Source organism: Ambystoma mexicanum, chromosome 5p, assembly GCF_040938575.1.
Source record: "Ambystoma mexicanum isolate Mex_15411 chromosome 5p, UKY_AmexF1_1, whole genome shotgun sequence".
Classification (NCBI taxonomy): domain Eukaryota; kingdom Metazoa; phylum Chordata; class Amphibia; order Caudata; family Ambystomatidae; genus Ambystoma; species Ambystoma mexicanum.
In genome coordinates, this window is record NC_090930.1 from 949,504,433 (window position 1) to 949,519,716 (window position 15,284).

The window sequence follows — 15,284 nt, forward strand, 5'->3', positions numbered from 1 at the left end:
TGAGTGCATTCATACCCTGCAAATGAGCAACCTGTGCACTCTGCAACATTACAGGAAAATTGTACAATGGCAGAAAAATAACACGTCAATTATATTAGCATAATTAGATGTGCAGTTATGTAAAAATAAAGCACGGTTCGCTGTACAGTGGGCCAATGGAAACTTACAAAATATTTACAGCCTCCATTCTTTTTCGGCAAATCAGTCACAAATGTGTTTGCAGCGAAGAATCTTCATTGACTGATATGCATGTCCCTTACAAACATTTTAAAACATAACCTTATCAATTGCTGTTTTTTTTTACCCTTTCATTCCGTGAGTAGCGAGCAAGTTTCTCTTGGGCTCAAGGTAAAAAAACAATTGCCCCTTTACATTCTCTTGGATGCGCGGGCGTACTGAGCGGTCAACCAAAAAAGCAACTTGTGTGGCCTTCACTCAGAAGGTAAATACATTCTTGCTTTGAAGCAACATAATGAAATCTAATTATGAGAACATCTACTCCCATACAGCTTCAGAAGCGCTGTTTCAAGCAAACAGTGCAGATGATGGCCTTAGTTCTCAAAACTGAAGAGGCCAATCTAAGGGAAATATTAGTGCAAAACACATCTTAATCCAGACGCTGTAATTGGTCGTGGTGCAGTGAGCATGAACTTCCATTTAAACGTATCATTTTGCAGACAAGAAAACTGCACTTTTTCACTTTGCGCTTCCACAGCTCATTGGCCCCCCTCAAAGGTCACCTTGTGAAATACTATTACTTGAGTGTGAGAAGTCTAATGCTCTCTTGTTTTGGAGGTGTTTCTGGTGGTATCCGCACACACGAAAACATTAGTAAAAGATAGGGGGCTACCGAAGAAAGCTACCTTACAGCACGCTGCTCTGCAAACAATCTGGGAAAGAGCCACATGGTCGTGAGCACGACCTTTTTCCCCCGTTCAGTGTAAGGGGAAAAAAGACGTTTTGAGAACCCCTCCCCCTTATAACTTTCACCCCTCTGCACCAAACATGACCAAATTTTCCAACCAAAGTCAGAGTGTCCCATATATTTGTTTTTCAAAGTTTGCTGACGATTCGTCCAAGGGTAGGACAGTTATAAGGCAGCCAAAAACAGTTCTTTCTATGGAAACAGCCACTCCACCAAAGCAACACAGTCACTAACGTCCCTGTCAAATGTGCTGCAGTGGGTGACGGCAGGACCTACAGGTTAAGATATATATCCACATACTTTTGAATGTATAGGTGTACAATGGCTTATACCTCCACCGCTAACAAGGTAGTTTCTGGGTGCATGGGCTTCGGCCATGCAGCCAAGACTGTACACCCTCCTCAGAACCATCTGACATGCTAACCTATAGGACGAGTATATGCACTGCAGTAATATGAAGTGGTGTTTCTGGGCAGGGCCTAGGGTTTTAGGAGTATGATGTATGGGCTACGGGCTGCAGCCATGGAAGCAAAACTCTACATCCTGCCCACAATCAACCTTGTGATGTATAGTAGTACGGGTGCATTGATAGGTGTGCTATGCTTCACTTATTCTGGTCAGACACTGCACTCCTAGCTGTTTGTGCATAGATATTATTGCAATGTGTTGATGTGCACTGGTTTATAACTCCAGTGCTTATAACTTTGTTGTTGGGTGCATGGCATTTGGCCATGCACCCAACACGGTACACTCTCCCCTCAACCATGTAAGCGATAATCAATACTACACGTGTAGCCATGGTCGTGACATGCAGCGGTGGTTGTGGGCAGGGCCTATAGCCTTGGAAGTATGGCCTTTGGCCTACGGCCATGCATCCAAGTCTCTAGGCCCTGCCCACAACCACTGCAGCATGTCACGACCATGGTGGCGTACCAAGCAATAACACACCCATAGGAAAATGTAATATAATAGGGAAATACACTCAAGAGCAATGGTCACTAACGCCACGCGTGTCCTGCAAACATTTTCAAGGTGCCTGTACACAGCACAGACTCAAATAGTAGCCTTATTAGATCCCTCATTTTCTGCATGTACAAACATCCTGAAGAAGGCGCCAATGCAGAATATATAATAGACAATTGCCGCCCAAACAAGTACAGTATTTCATCCGTCTCTTACTGTTTAAACCTCCCCAAGCATTGCAGGAAATCAAAATCATTTCCCACACACCATTTCCCATGGCGAATACATCATTAACATCTACCGGCCAAAGAAATACCGTATTTAACCCATCTCTTACTCTGTGAACCTCCCCACGCACTGTAGGAGAGCACAACAGTTTCGAAAACAGCATTTCGCCTCTGGTAAGTAGCGTGCTGTCTTCAGATCCAAGATGTCGGGCGCATCCACACATTCTGATGTACATCACGGCTCACTGTAGCCAATCGGCAAAGACGTTGCGTGTCCGCAGTGATGACGCCACCCCCCCCCCTGCCAATCGATATCATGTCCGCGCAGCGAACAGAGAAATGTGACCGCGGAGCAGACATAGATATCACTAATTTATTGAGACATATTTTTGGGTCGTTTTAAAGGAAAGTACTGGACGGATTGTCACCAAATTTACTAAGTCCACTGAAGGGGCAGCCCAAACTGGCGGAACCAAAGGCTGAAATAAGCATGAGACATTCTGCTTTTATTTGCTCAAATAATACAAAGTAGGTTTTCCTGTATTTAACCAACTAAGGGGTGTTTGATTTCACCACAAGGATAAACTATAGGTTGATTTTTGTACAAACCACCCTTTTTCACTTTTTTAAAATGTTGACCATATATAAATTAAAGTATGGTGAAATTTAGTCAGGCGGTTACCTCTTTCTGTGACATACCAAATTTACTAAAGCACACATTCGGGTCCAAGCCCCTGCCACAAATTTGGTGAAAATCTGTCCAACGGTTTGGCCTGTAGCCATGCGCAAAGTTTTTCCCCCATTCATTCTATGGGAAAAAAATACATTTTGGGACCACCCCTCTAAGTTCCCCCCCTGGACCAAAGATCACTGAACTTTGCAAAAAAATTCAGAGTGGCCCATATACTTTTTTTGCAAAGTTTGGTGAGGATTCATCCAGGGGGGGGCGATGGGCGTGTAATATATACCTCTATAGATCCATATGGGCAAATAAAAGATGGATGTTTCCAGTATACATTATAAAGCAGTGCTGAACCTAAAGGCCTCACTTGAGTGTGTTACAGTTAAAAACAAGTTTTAATTCCACGAATGAATCTCAGCAAACGGAGATAGGATAAGCCACGAAGCCAAAAGTCTTATCAAACAGGACTTGGCTGACATTGGATACAAATTGTGTGAAGGAACAAGGGATTCCTGTTCAGGAAGTTTGAGCAGAACAAAAAACATCAGAGGACTATTAAAAAAGAATATTAAATACATGAAAAGCCCAATTTCATGGTGTCCAGTCACGTGGCAGGAAGAAATTGGACAATCGAGGTGGTCACACCTACGCACGAAGGCCGGCTGTGCCTACACCCCTTAAAATTCCCAGAGCAAAGAACAAACCCACGGCCAAACTTCAAAGCACTAATTGACACTGGACTGTTGAGGTAATGATGGATTGATATAATAGTTGGTGGGAAGCTGGTTTCTAGATGAGCCCACTAGCATCTGGATGTTCAGTCTGCAAGCTGCTAAACGTAGGTGGGAAAGTACTGCTTGGGGCGGAAGCCAACCAATTGTAGAGGACTATGTAATCAAGGGTCCTATAGTTTGTATAGCCAATGGAACGTTGTGTATTTAGTGACGTTCAAAGTGGCCATGTTTAGGAAGGGCTTAGTTGCCCCACCTGATTCTAAGCACCTTATCACTTTCCTTCACGGTTCTATACTGATATGGGATTTATGTTTAGACATTCACTTAGAACCAATCACTCCCTCCGTTTTTGTAGTTTGCCACATAGGTAGTGACGCAGGTCAACATCAATGATGACGATTTTATGCAATACAACCTCAGTTTCTACTAAAATGCATTTAGTAAGAGGATCAAACGACTGCTAATGTTCGTTGTACTCCCTGTTTTATATATTGTTATTAAAATGGACTCCTCTTTTGCCAAACTACCTGAGTCATTTTGATTCTTGATGTATGAATAAAATCTGCATCCCCATCCATCTCCAGGGTATTGCTACTCACCTTAAAGGGCTGGGTAACCCAGTTCACATGTACTCCATACATGGGTACTCCCCTGTTCTCACCCCGACCACACAATTGCTCCCCGCTCTCACTCGCTCCTCACCGCTCCTTATTGCTCCTCCTCTGTCCATGCAGTTTAATCCCCCCACGCAGTACCTCCACCCCTCCTACTCATTTGTCAATGTACCCCTATGTGCACCCTTGTAAATACTTGCTCCCCTGCTCTCTGCTATGCACCTCACTTGCTGTTCCCACTCCTAGCACTAGTTGCCGTAACCATGACTTCTGTCCCTGCAGATCAATTCCCTCTGCTCACTACACGCCGTGACACTGCATCACTCCTTCTAGGCCACTGCGCCCCCATGCTCACGCTGCTAAATGGTCCATATCATCGCTGCTTCCTCCACTGTACCAGGGGCCTTCCATCCACACCCGTCCAAGCAGCTCAATCCACGCACCTTGCTACTTCCCGTAGCATTCCTGGCCACTTTATCCCCTAGTCAGCCGCCCTGCTTCGCTCCTTCACCCTAGCACATATCCTCTGATACAGCACCTCTTTGCACCTGTCCATTTTCCTTTCTTTTATGAATCCTTGAAACTTGTCCTTTCTTACCATTTTAATTTCTCCTTTTTTGTCTTTTTTTAAGCCATCCTCTCCATCGCTGTGCAGAGAATGTTTAACTCCACACCACTACCATGCTTGTCCCCTCCCATTCATCTCTCCTACCCGCTATCCAATACTCTCCATTAAATTAACATTCTCTCCCCCGATCCTCCGAGTGCCTCATTAGTCTAAACTGCTTTGTTGACTAACTAACTAACTTTGTTGACTAACTAACTAACTAGTCTAACTCCATACCACTACCATACTCACCCCCTCCATTGAAACCCTACTTCTCCCCATCCCCATTCTCCCATTAAATTGACCTTCTCCCCCTCCTCTATCATCCAAGTTCCCCATTGGTCTAAACTGCTTTGCTGACCTGTATTCGCCCATCTTAACTGTCACCAAAATGAACTGTCAACCAATCAACATCCCTTTAAGCCAAAAAAACTAACAGAGGTACGACAAAATATTCCTGGGTTGCGGTTCACGCAACCCCAACAACTTCTTGACCTGATATGCTTATTCCCACTATTCCTTCTTGTAGGAATATTTTTACACCTTGTTGCCACTACCCCTCCCGCTGCAGCCCCTCTCCCAGATATTGCTGGGTCCCCTCTGCCCCCTGTCCCTCCTCCAAACCCTGTCGCTGATGGGGGCAACCAATAACGGGCTGCATAAAGGCCCGGGGTGGGATGCGGTATCAACAAGCTCTTAAACATAAGGCCCTGAGGGACTGTACAACCACAACACCCCCATTCTTGCTCTATGCCGGGCCTTGGCCCGATATCTCATGCCCCTGACCTTAGGGTAGGCCACCCCCTATTACATCTTACTACTGCCCCTTTCTCTCAATTAACTAATCACCCTTTGCCTTACCACCAAATCCCTGTCTTAACTTTAAAATAGAACCAAACTATCTTCACCTTCCCTCCTCGCGCTCCTTCCTTCTTGAGCCCTTTCCTTAGACACCTCCAAATCTCTGATGTTCAACTCTTCGCCAGTCGAGAGTGGGGTGTATATCTCTCCCACCTGCAGATACCTCCCTGTGAATGACCTCCCTGGCCCTTTCAAACTTGAGGCAGACCTCCTGAAACTCTGGCACAGCTCAGGGCCTTACTCTTCTTCTACTGCTTTTCTCTCTCGCTCTCCCCTGCTGACACTCCTGTATGCTGCGCTGACTGGCTACCCTTGGAGTCTCACGGGTACCATGCCCTCCTTTAGACCCGTATCCCTGCACTGCCTCCAGCCGTACCACATACTAAGGTATCTTACTTGCACGCTCTGACTGACACAAGGCTTAGAAAGCTTGTTGTTTTGTCCTCCCTTTGTGTTCCCTCCCTCATCTTGTCCCTCTTAGAAACACTTGTGTACAGGAGTGTTATAAATGACTTATATCATACATATCCTCCTCCCGCGCTGCCGGCTCCTACCAACTGTTACTCTGTTCCTCCTCATCATCCCTTTCAAACCACCCTTCCTGGCCTAATTATTCTTTATTTTCCTTTATTCTTTTAATGTGTATGATATTTATTTAATCGCATCCTTTACCCACCAAATACACCGCCCACATCACCTTCTCACCACTAACCTTGCCCTTCCCAAACAAAAATGCATCTTCAGTTCAAATCCTGCTCACCTCTTCGTCCAAAATGTTATAGCGTGGAGTGTACACCTCATCGCTGCTGCACTGCTGATTGGGGGGAGCCGTCCAGATCTCTCCCCACTGAGTGGAGGTGACAGCGTTCCGGCCATCTCCCTATACCAAAGATATCTTGTTCAGGGACGTAGTATTCCCATCTGCTCCTGTTGTACGGGGGTGCCGCCCTAGACCCTCCCTCTGCTGTTGCACCCAGGGATGATGGCGTTGCCAACTCCCTTCACACACAAGGACAACCCTGGGGCCGTACTGAGCCATCCTACCCACCCAAAAGATGACGCTGTGGTCCTCCTTGGGCAGCGCTCCCCGGCCTCTCCCCCATTGAACCCTCTGACCTCACTGCCGGTGGTAATGCCCTTTACTCTTGTGGTCCTTCTCGGGCGTCGATCACTCTGGCCTACCCACTATCACCTCCATTACCCGCTCCCATCCCCACCCTGACTCCCCTGCCCCATTACAGATAAATCGAGGCCCCTCGGGTAAGTGGCCTCAATCTAGCACCCCAGCGCCCCAAAACCGCTGGATGACCCCCACCAGCTGCCCCTTGGAAATCCTGTCCCCCGTTGAGCCCCCATTGAAAGCCTAGAGCAGGGAGGGGAGGCTTAGCAGCTCACCGGTCCACAGGCAACCAAACGTGGCCCAAGAACACCCATCGCTCCCTCTGAGCTAGCAAAACTGTGCGTAAATGCATTCTTTATACATATCTACATTCCCTAAAATTAAACCCCCTAATTGTGAACACCTGTACTCTATTAATATATTCCTAAGCAATTTAAATCCCAATATTTGGTAGTGCCTCGCCCAATTTCTAACGTTTGAGGTGTCATGAATGAAGGAGAGTCTCTCTACCCCAGCCCCTCTAGCCTGTTCGCCAGCCCAGTAGCAGGAGACATGGCAAGCCGTGTATAACACTGCCACATGGCAGTCACCGCTGAGCACTGCACCAAGCTCACAAAGAATTGGTGCCCACAACAGCTACGCAGCTCCTGATCCCACCCTGGGAGGGGGACCAAACCCAGACACTGCTCGGTGAGCCCCACTGATAATCGGAATCCCACAATCCCCAACCCAGCCGTATACGGCACACGACAAGCCCCCAAAACTAGAGCACAGCCGGCCACCTTAAGAAGAACCCGGCAAACCCCCCAAAAAAACACACGCCAAGGAAACCAAAGGTAAGAGGGCCCCCAGCCACATAAAAAGGGGTGTAGGTGGCCTGCAGTGTTATTTAATTCTAATAATGTTTTTAGTTATTAAATGTATTTATTTATTTTATGCGACCCTCTCCCCCCATCTCTCCAGATCCCCTGCTTGGGGAGGTGGGGGGGGGGTTGGGGGGGTTCTCCTACTGCTCATTTATACAAATTCCCAAACACACAGAGTTAACGTCACTTAGGTATGCTTGTATGGCACCAGCCGGGCTTTGGAGTCAGTTGCCGGTATTGGTAGCTGTTGGTGTCGAGCCAACCAGGCTCATCTAGCTTCCAGCATACAAATAAGCTGTGAGCCATGCAATTGGGCTTGCGTTAATTGTACTGGGTCTTTTAACAAATGTGCCTCTCAAGCAGACAGTCAGACATTGCAAGGCGTCCAGTGACACTTTTAAGCATGAGTATGTAAATATGGTATTTCTATAGCGCAAACCTATATGGGAAGTAACCGAGGACTGTATGAAAAGGGGAGGAGGGGGATGGTATAGTACCCAGAAAAGTTATGGGTTGGTGAAGAGTAGTTCATCTAAGTGCAGAACTGATGAGGTGCCCGCCCATACCTGCATAGTGGCATAATTGCACTTCTGATTTAGTCACGTGTCTGTAGCACATGTGCAGTCACAAACAGCACTAAATATTCACCCACATGTCCTAAAGTTTGACAAGACAATTCCCCTAATATCCACGGTCCCAACCTCTGAAGTCATGAGGCTTTTTGTAAAGCAACTTGTTACTATTTGGGACGTATAAGCAGTGTTTACGAGCGTGTACGCCGCCTGTTGCCCTTTAAATTTGCACTCGGCAGTGCAAAGTTTGTAAACATTGCTTGGCATGCCAGGCAGCATTTTCTTTGGTTATTGAGCACCGATTTCCATGCGAGATTGGCAAGCGGCGTTCACAAATAAAATTAAACCCTTGCCGACATACTGTAATTGTCCACGCGCACATTGGCAGGAAGCGTGCATAATGGATCCCTATGGGGCAGGTGCAGCTGCATAAAGTAGGCGGACCCCATAGGGATTTCCAGCATCTGTGCCGGTATGAAAAATCATGGAGCACTTGTATGGTGGGCAAGAAGGGTGACAGTGGAAGCGCAAGTTGCGTTCCGCCCTCCACCACACAAATAATGGAATATGAGCCACAACGTACATGCAAACGACTTTTACACCTTGCAATCACTTAGAACATGAGCCCCAATTAATGTTCCACCCCATGGCAAAATATCAATGCACAAACGTGTCATGCATTCAGAAGCATACCAGCGTAGGGTGATAGGTCAAATATTGCACAGCCTTGGGAACCTTTCTTCTACCTTCTACCATGGTATGTGCTTTGATTGACTGATGATGTCATCCACTGAGATCTGAGTTTCTGTGGAAGCGCCATAGTGAGGTAGGTAGTTATGCTCCCTTCAATGTGAGGTTACTGAATATTCATTTAACGGTAATCCCTGCATTCAGAGATGGCAGGTGTGGTAGCGGCCCCCGCAGCCGAAGCCATGGTAGGCCAGTGCGTAGAGAAGGGATTGGCAAAGGCTCAAGGTGGTTACCTCAAGCATGTGGATTATTACTGTTTGCATCCCTGTTCGCTTCTTCGTCTGGGGTGTTCATAGTTTTTGTTCCTTTTAATGGGAAAGCTTCTCCATGTGACTCAAACAGACCAAATTCCCATAAAAAGAAACTATAAAACAAAATGGCTGCTGCGAGAATATGAACATTTCCAGGGTCTGAAGTCAGCTGTTTGGCTAGATTGCAGCTCAAGGACATGCAGGTGAGCTTGAATCAAGGGACGAGAGGTGTAGGACTCCGGTGAGAAGAGCAGGTGCGGGACTCCAGTGAGAGGTAGGTGGGTGGGTTGAGAAGCAAATGCGTCCAAGGGCAGCGGCTGAAAGAAGGAAAAAATAACTGTCCGGCGGAGAGACTCTGACATGGACCTCTGGCATTAATTGCTAGATTCCGCCCGCGATCTGCGCTTCCTTATGAGCACCGCCTCTCCCTTGGATGCTAATGCACCATCAGGAAAAAGCATGTTCACCAGATTAGACAGAATAAAATCACCTTACCTGTTTCTCAAGCTGCATGGACTTCCCTGACCACAAAAACAGACACAAGTCCAACTTGCTGCAACCAGAATTCAGACTTCTCCTTTCCATTGTAAGGCACAAGATGCACATATCTTCTATGTTTAAATGTTAATGCCAAAGGTGTTTTGAATAGCACACGGCTGGGATCGTTAAAGTTTTGTAACGCTACATCCTTGTCCAAAAGCACATTGGCCCATCCACTAGAGACTGGTGTTGTTTGAATGCCTAGTGCCTTCTAAGCTGAGTTCTTACATGTGGTGACTTGCAAGTGTATGGTGAGATTCAAGCAGTCATGTGAGATGACACTGCAAGCTTTTAGTTCCAGGTAAATGGTGCTGTAGTAGGGTGCTACGCAGGGCCGGCCCTAGGATTTGCGGCGCCATGGGCATCTGAAGATTTGTGAGGGCCCCCTAATTTGCATAAATAGTGAAATTCGTGATATCACAGAATGAGTCTTTAGTACACAAAGGTATCGTGGGAAGTTAAATTATGTTGCCATTTGTAAGGTAGTGGACAAATACGCTGTGACGTCCAGTATATGAATTGTCAATATTGACATTTACCTATGTGGCAATATCAGTAGTGAGGCATTTTTTTGAAGTCGCAGACAGCTGAATACCGTGTACAGACTTCTAATTTTGGCAGATAAGGCACAGTGTGATCACAGTTCTGTGGAAGTCATTACAAAAATGTGGTGATTGTATTTTTCTAATAGAAACCAACTGCTGTTTTTGCAAAGATTTCAAAACTGTTTTTATTTTTATTGTGTGTATATTTGGGCATATTGTTCAAATTAGCAATATGCTTTTATTTCAGAAGCTACACATAAGGATTATTTTTACTGTCAAAAGCAGAAATAGCAATAACTACGTTCATCAAGTGCTGCTTCCTACAAAATGAGCTGGAAGCCTCATTAGTATGCTGCCTGAGCCTTGATTGGAGGGGGTGAGCAGGCCAATACATTTCACCAGGTGTAGAATAGCAGGGGATCCTATAGCAGAAAGTTCCAAAGGCAAGTGAGCAGGTTGGGACACTGTTGCTGAGACGTTACACGTTTAGACCTTCCTGTAAATCATATGTCGTCTTTCCCATTCCTGCAGCAATAGCGCCTAGATGACCGAGGGCTTTGTGCGCTTTCTACAACTGTAAAAATAAATAAATGAATAAAGGTTGTGTAAAATGTGGTGTTTTGACACAGGGATGAGTACGGCTCCCCCACTTCACTCTGTGTCAGAACATTGCCCCATAGTAAAAATCAAAAGCTGGCACCCAAGAAAATACCCACTCTCAGTGAACATATCTTAAAGTGAAAGATACAAATTTAGTTCACTTGACCTTTCCCCGTAGAAGTTAGTACAGTAGACAAAAGAGCACTGGCCTTTCAAAAACAGTAATCAGCAACAGAAAAATAACACGAGAGGACATTTTCAGGGAATACGTCGGCCAAGTATGAAAGGTGCTCGCCGTTTTAACCCAGAAATGTGTAGTGAAATATTCCCTGTAAAACAAAATCCCAAAACGATCATGTGCTTTGGTAATCATTTGATGCGTCTTGTGGGCAAGTGTCTGCCCTGGAAACATGAAAACCTGGAGGAAATTCTGGTAGCCAAATGCTTGAACAAGCTTGCCGACCTAAAAAACACCTAAGGGGGTTGCGTCCGCCCTCTGAAAAAAGGTTACGCTGTCCACCCACATGTATCCTTTACTTGTGCCCTGAAAAGCAGCACATGGCCACAATCAGGGAAAAATAACTGCACCAGTCTCCAGGATTGCAACTTCTCTTGCCACATCCTGGGCAAGTATTCAGGACTTGCTTGCCCTTTCATAATTCCCCCTCCTGAACTCCACATCTGGCTTTCAACAATAGTCTGCTTGATAGAGATGACTTGAAAAGTACCCATACCATAGTAAGGTACCCACTCAAATATATAAATCATTACAGAAATATGCTAATCAAAAAGTGCACCATTGTGGCATTATTCCCCAGTAGTGACTGGGAGACTATAAATACCAGAATGCAATTCAGCAAAATGCAAAAAAATTGCCTTTGGGTTTTGAAAATGTATTTTCTAGATGTATAACAACATGTAATGCGTGAAAAGGTTACCTCATTATGTTTCAATGTTTGACAAATGCAGGGTGCATATATGAAAATATCACATTCTACCAAAAATAAACTGTTTTTTGTGTGTTAAATATGAACATCTGAAAATAATGCAGTTAATTAAACAATTTTGTTTTATATATTGTAATTGAGCTGGAGGAGAGCGTTGATTTAGGCATCTAACTGGTGCTTTCTGTGTGCTTTCACAACGAAAATGCCTGTTTGCATGGCATAACACAGACAGATTACAAACATCTCCTCCAAAACAATGGTTTCTTCAATGGGCCATCATTTGTAAATCAACCCCAATTTAAAGCACTGCTTGAAGAAAGAAAGTGATAAGTAGTCATTAAAGGTCCCGCAGCATCTGAAGGCCTTCTGAGAACTGGTCTCTCTCTCTCTAGAGAGCCACAGGAGGTTGGGAGGCGACACTGGGGCTCATGCAAGCTTCGGACATGGAAGCTGCACAGCAAATGAGGCAGATACTGGTGCCATGTGGGGCCCCTCTGACAAGTTCTGAAAGCGGGGCCCTGTGCCACTGCACACACTGTCCATGCATGCATCAGGCCGGCTCTGGTGCTATGTCTGTAGATGCATGCAATGACTTGGTCTTCTCCCGTTTTCCTGTGCCTGCGGCCAATATCTGCTTAGTAGAGTCCATCCTGAATGCAGTTTTGAGAGTTGGGGTTTCCTAGAATGTTTTGCAGCTGCTGTGTGATATCCGCGATATGCTCTGTGCCTCAGGCCCATGCGTGATGGCCAGTAAGTATGAACGGCACTAAGGCCGAGAACTCAAATCAGATTCCACCATATGCTGAGATTGCTAAACTCCAACACGAAAGAATATTGGCCCTAGAAAAGATAACTTTCGCGGAAAACTTAATATCGGAAGAGAGGATGGCTGAGGTCCTCACCACAGACGAAGAGTTAAATCTCTTTCCATCAAAACTTACTCCTGGTAGCCCCTCTGCGCTTACAGATCTGATTGACCTAAATACAGATTTTGCCCAGAAGGGACATGCTTGTATTGACACCTTAGCTGAGGTAGGCAATGGAAATCAGAGTACCTTCTTCATGTCTTGCAAAGCTTAAACATTACATGCGAAAGCTCTGAAAAGGCAAAAAAATGCTGTTTCGCAAAATTCTTCCACTCAAGTAGTGTCCAACACAACACAAAGCAAAAAGGAAAAAAATAAAAAGTCAATGTTGATGGTGCAACAGACAGAAAAAAAGCAAAAGAAAAAAATAATAACAGCACATTAAAGGATGAAATTAACATTGACATAACGCAACTTAACATTGAAAGTCAAGCTGTACTGGGAATAACTGAGGCTAAGCCAATAAATATTGTTCCATCAAGCGTAGAGAAGAATACAAAAACAATTCTTGAAGATGGGGCTATGAAACAAAATGCGGAAACTGTAAAAGAGGATAATGTGTTATCGACCCCCATTCTCATACAAACGCAGACACAGCGCTTTTTTGAAAAAATGGATAAAAAAATAACTTCTTTAGCCCAAAACCCACAAAATGTGGCGGACCCGCTCGCTAATCTATGTGTCCCGAACACATTCATGAATAGAAGTATTCCCAAACAAACAAGCCAGGATGAGAACGATTTTGCATGTATTCAGGAGGCTGAGCTTGTTCATTCACAGGCTATGCAGGGGGTCTCAGAGGTACAGCAAAAATGGCAGTCTATGGCACCCACTTCGTCTTTGGATGGAGAGGGAGCTGATAGATGGACATGTTACAATGCTTTGGGACCTGAAATGAAATTGGTAATGGGTTGGTCGTTGGATCCAACGAAAGTAGACAAACCCAATCTAAATCAAGCTTCGCTGATGAAAGTGTTCCATCAAATTCCAGCATTGCGCAATTTAGTCTCTAACGACATTGACTGGATTTGTTTACCGTATGTGTCCAATGGTCGGATGTTATGTAAATATCAAAACACTATTATTGCTACTTTAATATGGCAACACGTAAAAGATTTTCAATTGCTCGGTTATGAGTTATCTATGTATAACTCGTTGGAAAATGCTACTCATTTTGTGGAATATCAGCCATCAGTGCCACAAAATAATAATGACACAGAAGATCGTGATACTCAGTTTGCATCTTTGCAAGAAAAAATCTGAATACAATCTGAAACAGTTGCGCAAATTGCCACAAGCCTGGCATGGCTTGAACCACTCATGAAAACACTAATTGGTGATACTCCAGCTAAAGAAAAACATTAAAATAATGTAGTGGTTATAAATTCTTGGAATTGCTGTGGATTTAACAACCTTGAGCAATGGTTTCAGAATACTTCACTTGCCCAATTACCAGCAATAATTATATTACAGGAAACCATGGCAACCCAAGATATTTATTTAGAAGGCTATGTGGCCTTTTGTGCTCATGCGAAAAGAGGTACACAAGGGCGTCCATCCGGTGGTCTTTCCATTTTTGTGAGACATTTTTATTTTGCTAAGGTGTGTCAAGTTTATTCTGCCTCAGATATATTAGTTGTAGAAGTGACAACAAAAGCTTGATTGCATTCTCACATGATATTAATTGCAATGTATTGGAATCCAATGATAATATCTGTAGAGACGATCATTGAAAAAGTGAACTCTGTATTCCTACAGGTTGCAATAGACGCTCCAAATGCACAAATCATTATGGGTGGAGATTTTAATTCGAATCTTAACACAATACTGGTGGGGACAGACACAGTGACCAACCTGTACGAAATATCAGCCTTTGAAAGGGGGCAATTATGGAGAAACTTCTTTAATGAATGGGATATGCATGTAGTACCTTTCGTGCAAAATGATCATACACACACTTGGTCTTGTGGGATGAATTTTTCAACGATTGACTATCTGGTGATCTCGGAGCCATTAGTTGCATTTACAACAAGCTGCAATATTATACAATCACACCTAAGTGATCACTGCATATTGGAGTATCAGTTGTCTTGTAACTTACCGATGTATGAAGCCATGCTGGCATTGTCTTTGATGGAGATAGACCGAAAAGCACTTTCTATCAGGTGGAATACCAATTTATACAGGCAACTAAATTATTTGGTCAATAGAGACACTGTAAAAATAAATGCAGAAATGATGTCTAGGGCCGTCCTTACTGCCTGGGAAAGGAAGAATGAGTGCATGATACGTGGTCATATTGATAACTTGGCAAAGCAACGACTAATGGTTAAGCAGAATAACTATAAGATCAGTTATAATGTGGAAATTGCATTGAGGAAAAAACAAAAAAATAACGAAATTCGTAATCTGCTCAAATCAACTAATGAGACATGTGGTTATGCGATTCAGAAAAAAAAAATTCTTACAAGCTATAAAAATGATGTTAAACAAATGAAGATTGGCAAATTTATCGAAACTAATCAAAAAATGATCCTGAATTTAATCGAAAAAAACTCCAGAGAAATTTGGTTAATACTGAAAGATCCTCTCTTAAAAAGGAAAGCCGGCTTTA

The 15,284-nt window shown here is 44.3% G+C and overlaps 1 protein-coding gene and 1 long non-coding RNA gene across 6 annotated transcripts in view; one reads left to right on the plus strand and one right to left on the minus strand.

Moving 5' to 3' along the window:
- COBL (cordon-bleu WH2 repeat protein) overlaps positions 1–15,284 on the plus strand; it is a 1,669,181-nt gene that overhangs the window by 1,361,150 nt on the left and 292,747 nt on the right. The gene's annotated exons all lie outside the window — the stretch shown is intronic.
- Positions 1–15,284, minus strand: part of LOC138481317 (uncharacterized) — a 141,910-nt gene that overhangs the window by 794 nt on the left and 125,832 nt on the right. The window lies entirely within an intron of this gene.